The sequence below is a fragment of the Hyaena hyaena genome, unplaced genomic scaffold (genome assembly GCF_003009895.1).
Source record: "Hyaena hyaena isolate Hyena2069 unplaced genomic scaffold, ASM300989v1 scaffold_427, whole genome shotgun sequence".
Lineage (NCBI taxonomy): Eukaryota > Metazoa > Chordata > Mammalia > Carnivora > Hyaenidae > Hyaena > Hyaena hyaena.
Window position 1 is genome coordinate 714,900 of NW_024081064.1, and position 13,643 is coordinate 728,542.

A 13,643-nucleotide genomic window follows, 5' to 3' on the forward strand; every position below is an offset into this window, starting at 1 on the left:
CCGCCTCCTTCCACACAAATACCAACTCCTCACCCCGAGCCCAGATCTCGCCGCCGCCGCCGCCGCCACACTCCGCTCGGGCTCGGCCTCGCGAGACTTCCGCGCTGGCCTCGGCCCGCCCCGCCTCGCTCCCACTCGCCCACTGGACCTCTCGCTCCGCCCCCTCTGCCAATCGATCTGCCCGTTCGCCGCCGTAGCCCCGCCCACTCACCCAGGCTCCTCCCGGATTGGGGTCGACGGGGCGGCCCCCGCGCGCGCCGCCTGGCCGCGGCGCGTGACGTCAGCGCGCCGCCACCGCCCGCCGCTGAGAGTCGCGCGGCTCCCGCCCTCCGCGGTGCCACAGCAGCGAGACCCGCCGCCCCGGGCCCGGGCCGCACTCGGGAGCGGGGCGTCGTCGCTGCAGCCGCCGCCTCGGGAGCCGGTGAGCGGTGCGCGGTCCCCGGCGCCGCGGGGGAGGGGGCCTGCTGGGGAGGGCGGGGCCGGCCGCGCGCGCGGGCGCAGGCAGGCAGACAGGCGGCCTGGAGGACGGCGCGCGGGGGAGCGGGCGGCGCGCGCGGGGCGGCCCCGGCGCCCAATAAAGTCTGCTTTGACGAGAAACGCCTGTGCCTCCTTTTTCGCGTCGGGCGGCGTTTGCTCTCGGCGCCTGGCTCCGGGCGGGCGATGGCGGCGGTGAGTGTGCGGGGCCAGGCGAACAAAGGCGGGCGGGCCGCAGATGAGAATGGCCGCGGGCCCGCATCTCGCCGCGAGCGCCCTTCCCCGCGAGGCGCGGGGCCCGGGGTGCCGAGCGCAGGTGGGCCGCGCTGGGCGGCCGGGGCGGGGCGGCCGGGCGGAAGCGGCGCGCGGAGCCCCCAGGTCCACCGTTGGGAGGATGTCCGTTATCCTTTTGTGACCCGCGGAAACCTGAGACGGGGCCGTTGGGTGCCCGCTTCGCCGTAGAGCTTGGAACCGCGGGGCCCCCGCCGCTCGTCGTGTCGCTCGGCTCCTTGTGGCTTTCTAGAATTTCCTTCTGAGCTTCCCTTTCTTCGCTCTCCAGCCAATCAGTGTTTTCCTTGACCACCGTCTTCACCTATTTCTCACTTTCATAGACACTCCTCCCTGTGCCCGCCAGGCTTTGCATTCGTCTCATCTTTTAAAAGGCCTCCCTCCCCTCCCCCCCCCCTTTCTCCATTCTACCTGCAACCGAGCCTGGATTCTTCCTGGCACGAATTAACGGCAAGTTCAGCCTTCCCGAATAGCTGGTGCAGCGAGGTGCCCTTATCCTTTTGGTCGACCTGACAGTTGGTTTAAAGCCGTAAAAATAAAGACTCCCTGATTTTTTAAGGAGATCTGGGAAGGCGTGTCTTTTGTTGTACTCGTTTGCCCAGTGTAGCGCCGTGTAAATTCACCGAGTGCGTACGTTCTCCACGCTTCTTGGAATAGTGTTCCTGCAGTTGAAGCCCATGATTTTTCTGGACTGCGATCCATCGGTTCTTAGGTCCAACTCGTTGAAACGAGCAGGTGCCTCGGATACCATATTAGAGAAAAGTTAATTCATTCTGATTAAAAAGTGACTAGGTGGATATAATTTAGTCGACTCGACTTTTGCGAATTTCAGTTATAAAGAGTGAAAAATTAGATCATTTTCTCTTTGCCTCTGAGTTTCAAAACCTGAGTAATTCCCCTTGGAGTTCTGCACCCACACATTTTGGCAAAGTAAGATCTGTTGAAATAAGTCATTTCTGGCTCCGTAGCTTATAAATTGTGCATAAATATTTCGCAAGTGAAAACCAGTTGTGGGAGAATTTTGTATGTGGCTTCATTTCACTTTTCCCACTCTCTAGTAATTGACAGGAAAATGTCTTTGTAAGTACTTGATACTTCCCCCCAGATCCAAAAGAAGTGGGGGAAGTACCTACTTAGCTTTTGAACCCTAGATCTATAGATGTTCACCATCAAGGAGAGAAAACCGAAAGGGGTTTAGAACTCGAGAAAGACAGCAGGTGCAGCACAGCATTAAGATGTCCGTAAGTGTTTTCCTTGCACTTGCTCCATGAGTAGCTTTTAACACCTGCCCCAGAGCAGGTGAGCTGTTTAACATAAGCCTGGACTTTTCTGTGGCAGGAGGTGTTCTTGCTTTCAGTGCTTTGGCTACAAAAGGTCACATGACTAGATGAGCAAAGATCTGCGCTGTGTGAACACTAACGTGCTCGCACTTGCTGCAGAAGGTGAAAGTCAATTGAAAAGGACAGGGTAAATTGCCATTTCAGAACCATGGCTCTAAAAGTTCAGGTAATTTTACTGCTTTTTCTCTTCTTTTCGGGTAGAGTGAATTGAGCCGATGAGCGTTCCCTCTGAATGTCTAGAGTCCCTTTTTGTTTTAGCAGCAAGACAAATGATTAGTGTTAGTAAATGAAGCTGGTATTTCTCGTAACACAGATTTTGGGTGCTTTTCCTTTCCCCCTGTGAGGGCAAAGGTCATGGCCCTGTCTGTCTCTCGCTCAGTGCCTTGTACGTGGAATGGGTGTTCGCTTTTTGGCTCATCAAAAATGAAAGCAACATGACAGGAGTTCTGTATGATAGTGTTGGACTCTTTAGAGGGTCTCAAAAGCTCCGACTTTGCCCAAGGTTTCCAGTCTCCTTCAGAAACGAATGTCAACAACTGCGGGAAAAACTAGGATGTTGGGGGGCTCAGTTGGTTAAGCATCTGACTTCTGCTCAGGTCACGATCACACGGTTGATGGGTTTGAGCCCTGTGTAGGGCTCTGTGCTGACAGCTCAGAGCCTGGAGCCTGTTTCGGGTTCTGTGTCTCCGTCTCTCTGCTCCTCCCCCACTCATGCTGTGTTTCTCTGTCTCAATAATAATAAACATTAAAAAAAAAAAAAAAACCTAGAATGTTGGAAGAATCCTGAGTCGTGCAGTTTTCCAGGAGCTCGAGAAGTCAGAGGTCACCAATGGTTGAGGAGATGTGGTGACAAATATCTTTTTGTGTCCTTGGGCCACCTAATCAGGACAGAGATGTGGACTGTTAGCCACAACTCTGGAGGTCACCTGCCTCCTTCATTTTCCTAATGGTCTCTTTCCTGAAACCTCCATTAAATGCTCAGCTCCACTTTAAGAGCCTGTGGTTTAGGAAGACGCATGGAGAGGTCAAATGTCAGCAGTGAGCCAGCAGGGTGGGGAGAGATAAGGGATAGAAGTTTAAAAATGTTGGTACCTTTCCCGTTTTCAGATGGTGCTTTACTCACGGGTTATAAGAAGCCTAGCTGTTCAGTCTTATTTTGCCATATGTCCATTGTGACAGGCTGGGGGAATGGTTCGAGCGGTGAACTCATGATGCAAAATTATTTCCCTTCCCACAAACTGACGTAGCTTCCTTGTGAAATTCCTTTTGGTTAGTTCTTAAACGGCTAGTCCTTTTGAAGTTCCCTCCAGTCGGAAGGCAGTGGTCTGCATCAGCTGCAGAATGGAGAATGTTAGAGCAGTGGACGTTTTCTTTTAAAAATTTTAATGTTTATTTTTGAGAGAGAGAGAGACAGTGCCAGCAGGGGGAGGGGCAGAGGGAGAGGGAGGCACAGCTGTCAGCACAGAGCCCGATGCGGGGCCCAGACCCACAAACCTCTAGCTCATGACCTGGGCCAAAGTCGGAAGCTCAACCAGCTGAGCCACCCAGGCACCCCGACATTTTTGTTTTATGGACAGGGAAAGCAAGTGGCTGAGGGAGGAACTGCTCAAGGTCACATTGCAAGGCAGCCACAGGGCTGCATGTAGAGCAAGCATCTCCTGCTTTTGTTTGACTGCAGAGCCTCAAAGTGCAAGCAGGTTGAAGTCCAATTTTGGTCCAGGCTGAGTTTCCTTTTTTTTTTTTTTTTTTAAAGTTTATTTATTTTGAGAGAGAGCATGCACACTCGAGCAGGGGAGGGGCAGGGAAAGAGAGAATCCCAAGCAAGCAGGCTCTCCGTTGTCAGCACAGAGTCCAACATGGGACTGGATCTCACAAACTGAAATCATGAGCTGAAACCAAAAGTCAGATGTTTCATTGACTGAGCCACCCAGGTGCCCCTCAGGCCGAGTTTCCAATAAAATGCTTGGGAAAATCAGGTTGAAATTTCATGTAACCCTAGTTATGCCAACTTTGTATCAATACAAGTCAAATGAGGGCACTTGGGCGGCTCAGTTGTTTACAAGCTTCTGGGCCGCCTGGGTGGCTCAGTCAGTTAAGCATTTGGTTCAGGTCATGATCTCACGGTTCATGGGTTCGTGCCCCACATCAGGTACTGTGCTGACAGCCCAGAGCCTGGAGCCTGATTCAGATTCTGTGTCTCCCTCTCTCTCTGCCCCTCCCCCACTCATGCTCTGTCTGTCTCAAAAATAAATAAACTATTAAAAAAAAATTTTTAAGCTTCTGACTTCAGCTCAGGTTGTGATCACACAGCTCATGAGTTTGAGCCCCGCATCAGGCTCTGTGTTGACAGCTCAAAGCCTGGAGCCTGCCTTAGATACTGTGTCTCCCTCTCTCCCTCCCTCGCTCATGCATGCACTCTCTCTGTCTCAAAAATAAGTAAACTTTAAAAAGACAAATACGAGTCAAGTGAAACACTATAGGCACGCATTTGGTGTCTTAATCATCTAAACTATAGTTCTCGGCTGAGGGATCTATGAATTCTGAACCACAAAAGGAGACTCCCCACTCCATCGATGTCTGTGATAGATTTGAAGCTTAGGTGTGGTAAGGTACCCTGACTAGGCCTCTGTTAAGCTGGCATATAGGTGATATTTCATGTCCTTTTGTAACACCTTAGTCAATTCTTTTTCTGAGGCTGAGCTGGCTATTTCAGTAAACGGGATCTGGTTACTACCCACAACCCTAAGGAAAGTGGAGAACTTCAGTAATACATGAACCTAGTTGTGCTCTACCTTGCTGGCCCATACCCTTCCGAAGAGACGCTAGATGCACTTCTTTACGCTGAAGGAGGCTGCTCCCACCTGCCCAGCTAGGCAGACGCAGCGTGTGCACCTGAACAGAACGGATGGATGCTTCTGCAGTCCCTGGTAACTTATAGCCACGCTGTTTCGAGGCTGGCAAGACTGCATTTGCACACGTGCGGCGGGCTAATGCGGTGGAACGGAACGGCTTAGAAGGATAGGGAGTTAACTTGGCCTTGCTGAGGGGTGAGGGAGGCAGCCACCCCTTGGACGGATTTTCTCTGTAAAGAGGAGGGACCCCGGGGAGTTCAGGTGAGTCTGGCTGGTCAGCCTCCTTGCTGAGTGCCCGGAGGACACAGCCGTGAGCAGGAATGCCACACTTGTCTTCGGGGAGCCTGAGGTCCACAGAGGATTGGTCGTGAACAGGTGGCTCGCGGATACTTGCCAGGGTTCGGGCTGTGCGAAGAGCTAGAAAGAAGAGGGGAGGTCGGGGACGCTGTCAGGTAAAAGCCTTCCTGAGTAAGGACAGCTCAGCTGGGACTCAGGTTGAAGGGACCAGAAAGTGCCTGACCCAGTGTTTGGCCACACACCAGCCTTTCATTCTTTTACTTTAACTTCTTTTCTTTAAAAAAAAAAAAAAACAACAACTTATTTTTTGAGAGAGAAAGAGCAAGTGGGGGAGGGGCAGACAGGGACTCAAGTAGACTGAAGGCTCTGAGCTGTCAGCACAGAGCCCAATGTGGGGCTCGAACTCCCAAACCATGAGATCATGCCCTGAGCCGAAGTCGGACGTTAACTGACTGAGCCACCCAGGCACCTCTCTTTTATGTCAATTTCTGTGTGAAACAGCATACATAAATCAGGTGATAAATCCGTAAATATTGGGGAAAGCCCATAACCCTCAATTTTAGCCTTGGAAATTCATCAAATTAACAGATTAATCCACTGAAAGTGCTTTGGGGCTTGGCTGAGGTTTTCTCACTCGTACTTGGTTACTAACATCATGTCCTACTTTGTTCTGTTGTCTTTTATCAGCCATTCTTTTGTTCGAAATTCACACCTGAACTTGGGGATTAAGAGCGGAAATGGTTTTGGAACTCCAAGCCTTGCGTGACAGACCGGCCACGAAGCTGATCGGTGGGAGGAGCAGACTGGAGTCCCCAAAAGCTTGGGGTCAGGCCCCAGCGGCAACGTTTATCATCCGTGTAACATTAGCAGAGGCTTGTAACCTCTAAACCCTTCATTTCCTCACCTGTAAAAAGCTCCTGCTAATGCCAGCCTTCAGGCATTATGGGTGTGCACAGTAGTGGTGAGGAGAATGCCCGGCGTGGGTGTGTGGGGTGCTGTGCGCCTCAGGACCAGTTATATTTTCTTCCTACGCTTCTCTTTCCTGCGTGGCCTAGCTCCTGCCCCTCACCTCTCAGCCTCTGCGCCTCTGCTGTGTGTTCAGGCCCTGCGGGTCTTACAACTAATGACTGTACACAGGACCCAACACTCGGTTTCTTAGAGCAAATGAAAATTCATTTACTAGCCAGATTTTTGTCTTTTAAGAGATTTGCCATATGAGCAGTAAGTATTTAATCTTTCTGAGTGAGGGGGATTGCTGTCTATTACAAGTCGAATAAACAACTTGCTTTTGTGTTTTCCGCGTCATTCAGAACTCAATTTGGGGGCGCCTGGGTGGCACAGTCAGTTGAGCATCTGCCTTTGGCTCAGGTCGTGATCTGGCACTTTGTGAGTTCAAGCCCCACGTCAGGCTCTGTGATGTCAGTGCAGAACCTGCTTCACATCCCCTTCCCTCCTCTCTCTGCACCTTCCCCACTCATTCTCTCTCTCCCTCTGAAAAATAAATATATAAACATTAAAAAATAAACCTCAGTTTCTCAACATCGGAGCTCCCTTTGTTTTTTTGGGGTTTTTTTGTTTTTTTTTTTTAATTTTTTTTTAATGTTTTATTTATTTTTTTTGAGAGAAAAAGAGACAGCGTGAGCAGGGGAGGATCAGAGAGAGAGGGAGACACAGAATCTGAAACAGGCTCCAGGGCTCTGAGCTAACTGTCAACACAGCCTGACATGGGGCTCGAACCACAAACTGAGATCATGACCTGAGCTGAAGTCGGACGCTTTACCGACTGAGCCACCCAGGCGCCCCTCTTTTTTGTTTTTTTAAAGCATAAGAGGTTTATGGTTTTAACCACACATATTTACCACCTTTTAATTTAAAAAAGTTTTTTTTTTTTTTTAACATTTTTATTTATTTTGAGAGCGAGTAAGCAGAGGAGGGTCAGAGAGAGAAGGAGAAACAATCTAAAACAGGCTCCAGGCTCTGAGCTGGCTGTCAGCACAGAACCCATCGAGGGACTTGAACCCATCAACTGTGAGATCATGACCTGAGCCGAAGTCGGACCCTTAACTGACTGAGCCCCCCCAGGCGCTCCCTGTGGACCTGTCTGTACCACGATCTGCTGCTGTCTCACTGCTCACTTGTCTGCTTGTGACCCAGGTGCTCTGGCTGGGGAGGGTAGACCCACGGAGACTTGGTGGGGGTTCAGTGGGGTTCAGCAGCTGCCACAGGAACAGCAGCCTGAAGGTGGGAGTCAGGAAGGAGGAAGGCTATCGGTCTCCCCTCCACGTTCCTGTGACCCACGTTCTGGGGCAGCATTACCACCTGACTTCCGGGCACACACTGGTTTTGAACTTGGGATTTGGAGGATGGGGGTGGGGTGGGTGGGAAGGACCATTGTATCTAAGCTGGGCCGCCCTCTTACTGCCTGAGGAATGGGTTGGGAGTGTCCTTGCACTATTCTGCTTAAACGGCGTTGTCCTGGCGGCATGAATGCGTTCGTGGGTTGCGTGGGTCTTTTCCTAGGGATGTTTCGACCAAATCCTGCCAAAGGCCGTGCTCACCGGGACACGGTGTGAGGCTAGTGGCGCTTCACATGCCACTCTAGCGCCCTGTCGCCTGCTCCTGTGTTCGTTAAAGACGTGGGGCTCCTTCTGCACTGTTCCTCTTGCACCTGAGCCGTACCAGCCCCCGGCTGACTTGAGTCAGCCCCGCCCGGGTCTGTAGTTTGGCCTCTGCGATTCCATTACCTCATTTCCCCTCTTCAGCTGCCCTATCCCGGTCCTTGTCATTCCTGAGAGCAGCAGCGCATCTGGAATCTTAAACCCCACACACTGTCCCTTCCCACTCACACCTTCTCTCCCGTTGACCCTCTGCTTCAGCCTCAGACCTTTCTTTCGTGTTCTCACCCCTCCTTTCTTTCCCAGACTAGAAATCCGTGGTTAATCACAAGCATCCTCAGCATCCCGTCCTGCTTCCGTGTGATAAAACTTCAGCCTTGGATCAACCCACTTCTGTCTCTGCACTTCTGGAACCCTGGGACCCACTGCAGGAGACACCACTCCTGGATGTGGATTCGGCCATGACTTCCGCTCTCCAGCATCAGCTATGTGTTTAATGTCACTTGACAGTTGTTCTTACTTGTCCTAACTCTGTTTCCCTCTACCGTTTTGTTCAGCAGATTCTCTAAATCGCTTTCTTCTGAGTCCCTAAGAAATGTGCTTCTGTCCCTCCCCACCCCCACCCCCAGCCTCCTACTTTATGAAAACTGGAGGGATCAGGATTTATCTGTTCAGGCGCCAGCTGTCTCTTTGTAGCGTCTCCCCTACAGATCAACCAGCAAGCTCCCTCCACTCTCCGCCCCTGCAGTGCTGCTGGCGGAGCCCATGACCTCTCCCCGTGCTTTGCTCCCTGCCTTCGCTGGTCTTCGCTCCCAGACCTGCCGTCTTTCTCTGGCCCTTTTCATTGGGTTGTGTCTCTCCTGGTCTTTTGTGTTCTTCCCTTAAAGCTTATTTATTTTGCAAGAGAGAGTGCAGGAGGGGCTGAGAGAGAGAGAGAGAGAGAGAGAGAGAATCCCAAGCAGGCTCCACACTGCCAGCACAGAACCTGATGCGGGGCTCGATCTCACGACCACGAGATCATGACCTGAGCTGAAATCAAGAGTCAGACGCTTAACTGGCTGAGCCCCCCACGCGCCCTCTCCTCGTCTTGAGAAACAAGCCTCTGTCTTGGCCCTGTGTCTGTAGCCATTGCCTGCCTCCTGCTCCCAGCTAAGCGTCCTGCGCCCGTCGGGCCACCCCAGGCCCCGTGTCTCCCGGCGGCCTACAGGACTTTCCGTCCCCGGCCATGCAGCTGGAGGCTTTCTGATCTGCTTCCTCGCCGCCTTTAACCCGACACCAGCCGCTCCTCTCTCTCTGGACTTCCCACCTCGGCTGTCTGTGCTGCACTGCACGGTCTCCACCTTCTCCCCTGGGCCATCGGGTCCCCGCCTGTGGTCCCAACAGCCACCTGCGTGCTGGCTGCTCTTAGCTTCCGTCTCTATTCTGGCTTCACCCCGCTGCCCCAGATGGCTCCGCTCGCAGTCCCGCGGCTCCCCGGACACGCCACCCGCCTAACGGCCCCTCCGTCCGTGCCAGCCCCGCGCTTCCAGCGGCTTCCCTCACCGTTGCACCCAGTTGCTCAGGACCGAATTTGGGTTTCACCTTGGACTCCCCTCGCTCTCCCGTCCCCTGTCTGTAACCACCAGCTCCCAATGAGGGTACCTCCAAACTAGTTTTGAGAGCCAGGGCTCTGTCACCTGCACTTTCACCAGCCAGCTGCTGCACCTGCTGCGGGTCCCCCTGCCCCAGGGCCCCCTAAACTTTTCGAGCACGCAGCTGGGACTGCATCACCCCCTCTTCAAACCTCCGGGGCTCCGGGCACCTCCGCAGGCAGTTCGAAACTCCCCGCCTGGTTTTCTCGCCATCCTGCCCTCTGCAGACATGTGGGCTGCGCCGGTTCCTGCCTTGTTTCCAGACTGTTCCTTTCCCTCTGCCTAAAACGGCCTTTCCCGCCTCCTTCAACTTTATTGTCTTCCAGAAGTGCTCAGGTGACATCTCCGGGAAGCTTTCTTTCCGAGGGTGTTTCCACGGTCGTGGTTTCCATTGTTCTCATTGTAATGAAGTGCCTCCTACCTGCTCTGCTTTCCCCACAAAATCATACATTCTTTCAGGGCAAGGACAGTGTCTGGTTCGCCTCTTGTTCCCAGAGAGAATCAGGACACACGGGGGACCTTTCTGAGCAGAACCACCCGGTGGTGCGGCTGCCTTGTCCTCCCCCACCCAGCTGCATGTGGGGTCAAGTCCAGAATCCTTAGCTGGGTTTTAAGGAAACTTGGCCTAGCAAAAAAAAAAAAAAAGGAGTGAGACCTGGATTTGAATATTTGTTTCACCACTTATTAACTAAGAGATCTTAGATGAGTTTCTTAACCTTTCTGGGTCAGTTTCTTTATCTGTAAGACAGGAATATTGATGTTCAAGGTTGTCGTAATGGTAGATTGAAACAATACGTACGGTGCTCCCGGCTGTAGTAGGTGCGAAATAAATTCCCTCGTCATTACGGCTTTCCCTGCGCCGCCCTGCTCCATCTCAGCCCCCTCCCCCAGCAACCACACAAAAGTTGTCTTAATTTCCTTTCCTTTGCTCCCACACCGTCCGTTAAGGAACGCCTTCCTCATGTCACCGGCGTCTCCGTGGGTTCGGATCCTGCCTCACGGCATACCTCAGATCCTCCAGCTAGAAGGAAGCCCTTCCCTCGGGGCGCCTGGTGGCTCAGTCGGTTAAGCGTCCGACTTCAGCTCAAGTCATGATCTCGCAGTCCATGAGTTCGAGCCCCACGTTGGGCTCTGTGCTGACAGCCCGGAGCCCGGAGCCTGCTTCGGATTCCGTGCCTCCCTTTCTGCTCCTTCCCCGTTCACGCTCTGTCTCTCCTGCTCTCAAAACTACATAAACATTTTAAAAAATTTTAAAAAAAAGAAAGAACCCCTTTCTGGTCTCCAGTCCCCCATACATGTGACATTCCCAACTGATGATGCAGCTAGCTATCTTCTAACTACCTGTAGACGGTTCCTGAGTTGGAAGCTTCTAGAAGGCAGGGATGTTTCTTCTTCAGTTTTGCAGGTCTCTGTGCTTCTGAGCCCTGAGGGCCTGGAACATCTGAAGTGTTGAGGGAAGGGCTGTTTTACTTCGATGAGGGTTGGAAGAATGGAAGCTGCTTCCCTACCGGGTTAAACTGTTGTCCACGTCTGAGAGGAATCGGACCCTCCGGGAGCTCAGAATTCTAGCTCACCCAGCTTATTTGTCCGTAAGATTTTTTGCGTGAAGTGAACGTTCCCATTTGCAAACAAATAAGCAAGTGTCTGGAAATTTGACATCATTCTAGAAAACCCACATCAAACACGGTGAAAAATCGTCAATCTTTTTTTTTTTTTTTTAATGTTTTTTGTTTCTGAGAGAGACAGCGTGAGCAGGGGAGGGTCAGAGAGAGAGGGAGACACAGACTCCGAAGCAGGCTCCAGGCTCTGAGCTAGCTGTCAGCACAGAGCCCGATGTGGGGCTCGAACCCACAAACCATGAGATCATGACCTGAGCCAGAGTCGGACGCTCAACCGACAGAGCCACCCAGGCGCCCCAAACTCATCAGTCTTAAAATTGGTTTTATAATGTAAAGAAAGCAAAGACTGTTGTCTGCCCCAAGCGACAAGAAAGTGGTGTGTATTTCTAATTATTTCTCAAAAGCATATTCAAGCAGGAAATTCTTTAAGTAGACTGTGCTTTGGGAAGATAATTTTGTTTTGACCTGATGCTCAAAGGAAGCTGACACAATCTCATCCAGCCCTTCTGTTTTGTTTTGTTTTCTTTTCTTTTTAACGTTTATTTATTTTTGAGACAGAGACAGAACTTGAGCAGGGGAGGGGCAGAGAGAGAGGGAGACACAGAATCCGAAGCAGGCTCCAGGCTCTGAGCTGTCAGCACAGAGCCCGACGTGGGGCTTGAACTCAAGGACGGTGAGATCATGACCTGAGCCAAAGTCGGACGCTTAACCGACTGAGCCACCCAGGCGCCCCTTTTATTTATTATTTTAGAGTTTTTATCTATTTAAGTAATCTGTACACCCAACATGGGCCTCACACTTAGGACCCCTAGAGTTGCGCGCTCCACCAGCTGAGCCAGCCGGGCGCCCCTTGTCCAGCCCTTTTGAAGCAAATGGTATTGCAAGTAAAGTCCCATCACACCCACCCCAGCAACGAGAGTCCACATCAAAAGACCATTTTCTGTGGCGATAAATGCTTTACTGATTGATGTGTCAATCCACCGGGTAGCAGGTTGACTGTGCTGTGTGCATTAGCGGTAGATAGAGGTGTCTTACAGACCTGCTCACACGCATCTGTCACGGTCTGTAAGTGGTGATTTCCCTCGGACGCCGCTCATCCCCTTCCCCCCAAAGCACTGAATCCTCGATGCAAAGCCTAGTCGTTGAGAGAATAGGAACAGTCCCCTTGTGGCTGCGACCCCAGTGGGTAGCTCTGTCCAGCAGGGAAATTAGGATGTTGGAGTTTATCTGAACTCCTCGCGTTCAGTGTTCAGGGTTGCAGACTGGCTTTTCGATCCCATCCCCCCGCCCTGTATTCAAACGTGTTTTTATAGGATCCAAATTTAGCAACTCTGTGTTATATACAGAATGTAATGTGTAAATCTCCTCCCTATAAACTATTTCTGCGGCACGAACATCGAGGCGGGAGGTGTCTTAACTGCCACCCAGCCCAGTCCTGTGAGCTCACTGCCAGCGGCTGCCTCTCAGGGGGTCCTTTGGCAAACTGGGTTCCACATCATAAATTTAGACGCACCCTGGAGGAGTAGCTGAATGCATTGCCATGTCACAGGCATGGGGGTAGATGTGTTTGTTGGGCAGAATGTGTTGGGGGTCCCTGTGGCCTGGCTGAGGACTGCTCTTAGCACCCAGTGCTCCCTGGGAAGGGTCTGAGGAGGGGCGCCTGGGCGGCTTAGTCAATTGGGCGGCCAACTTCGCCTCAGGTCATGATCTCATGGTCCATGGGTTCGAGCCCCGCGTCAGGCTCTGTGCTGACAGCTCAGAGCCTGGAGCCTGCTTCAGATTCTGTGTCTCCCCCTCTCTCTGATCCTCCCCTTCTCATGCTGTCTCTCTCTCTCAGAAATAAATAAAATATTAAAAAAAAAAAAGAAGGGTCTGAGGAACTACCTTTGCTTAGCAGATAAACCACAACTGGCCAAAACAGCCAGGGCCACCTTATTTCCTTTAGCCAGTGACTGATCTGAGAAGGAGTCAAAGAGAATGTAACCCGGTCCTGGCCAGTGGAATGTTAAGGAGAGTGTGTATTACTGAAGTGGCTTTGCCTCCCTAATGAAAAGATAAAGCCTCAAGAGAAGACACTCCTACTTCTTCCCTCCTGCCTAAAAACCAGTGTGATGGCTGTGTCTGTGGCAGCTATTTTAGGACTGTGAGGAAAGGACTAAGAGAGTTGGGGTCAGTGGTCCAGCACCGTGGACCTGTGTGAGCCATTGCAGAGGTCTGTTCTTGGCACAGCAGTACAGGCTGGACTATTTCCCGCTGGGAACAGGGTGGGGAGTGAGATAGAGGGGATTGCTCGCCAAAGGGGAACTCCTCCTCTGTATGGCTGAAGGGTTTTTCTCTGGGTAGTTTGATGGAATGTTATCTAAGCTTATTTACTTATTTTGAGAGAGAGAGAGGCACAAGCAGAGGAGAGGCAGAGAGGAAAGAGAGAACCCCAAGCAGGCTTTGCCCTTCAGCACAGAGCCCCGATGTAGGGCTCAAACTCAGTAATGGTGAGATCATGAGCTGAGCTGAGCTCAGGAGTTCGATA